Here is a 1,393-nt window from a genome sequence, read left to right on the forward strand (position 1 = left end):
AGGGCGTGGGTAACGGCTGGCTCTGGCCTGCCCCTTCCAGAGGCTCGTTGTGCGCGAGCGCTCCTTTGTGTAGGCCTTGGAGCGAGCTTGGGCATAACGAGCTGGTGGCGGAGCGGGCGGGGCGCAGGATGGAGGCAGCCGCGCTCCGGCGACGGTTGGGGTTGCGCACGCGGCGGCCATGGGTGCGTTGAGCAGCAGGGTGCTCCGGCCCGCGGGGCGCGCTGGCGGCGGAGGCGGACTGCGGCTTCTGTTTCTGCTGGCGGGGACTGTATGCTTCTGCCACCCCGACTCTTGAGACGGTCGAGCACGAAGGTGACGAGAAGCAGCGGCAGCTGAAGACTCGGTGCAGGTACCTCGCGACCCCTGCGAGGCTGGGCGGGTTAAGCCGCGGGAGCTGCGCGGGAGCTGAGCGGGAGCTGGGCGCGATCGGCGCGGACCCCGTTGAGTGAGGGGCAGACCTGGGGGACTTAGGGTGCTGCACTTTGAACAGATGCTGCCTGCAGGGTGTCACAGCCTCAATCTGAGCTGCAAAACCCGAGCTTGCATGTCCTCGCCCCAGAGACCCCCCCCCCCAGGCGGGAGTTCCCCAGTACGGTCTTGAGTGGGTAACCGCAGAGAAACTTTTACATCCACTTGCTAGTCGGTAGAGAGGTACATACTGCTATCTGATATTGACATGTTTCTGTGTTGAGGGCTTGCACGGGAAGTAATTAATTGCACACCGCTCCCCTCATCCTCATCTGTAAAGATGAAGATTGTCAGTACCGTGCATTCTCCGGGAATTGAGGAACAAAGTCTTGTCAAAGTGCGAGTTGATGTCAAGGGCAACAGTGGTCTGTGTAGCGGTACTGTGTAACTCGCTTAAGATACAGGGGAAAGAGTTGACAAAAATAATCGCTTGTGAAGATGTGGCTTATGCCAGAATATATTTTCATAGAACAACCTGCTTGCTCTTTTTGTTAAAAGGTCATTGGTAAATTACGTAGATGTCATTTTTCCATGAAACTTTAAAGTACGGTTTACTGGATATTTTGCTAGACAAGCATTACAGATTTATTGGAGGAAAAGTATGGGTACTGGAGATTTAGCTCAGTGGTGCAGCTGGCATTTAAATATCATAGGTAAAACTAGATTTATATGACCTTTCAGTAGGGTCTTATGTGCAAATGTATTTATATAATAGACACCCAAGTGTGAATATTTTCAAGAATCAGTAGAGCATTGTTTTTTGTTTTGTTTTGTTTTTTGTTTTGTTTTCCCTTTTTGAGACAGAGTCTCCCTGTAGCTCCAGCTGGCCTGGAACTTGCTTTGTAGATCAGGCTGGCCTTGAACTCACAGAGATTCACCTGCCTCTGCCTCCCGAGTGCTGGGACTAAAGGCGTGCACCACCACG

The sequence above is a fragment of the Nannospalax galili genome, unplaced genomic scaffold, assembly GCF_000622305.1.
Source record: "Nannospalax galili isolate Female #2095 unplaced genomic scaffold, S.galili_v1.0 scaffold1486, whole genome shotgun sequence".
Taxonomy (NCBI): Eukaryota; Metazoa; Chordata; class Mammalia; order Rodentia; family Spalacidae; genus Nannospalax; species Nannospalax galili.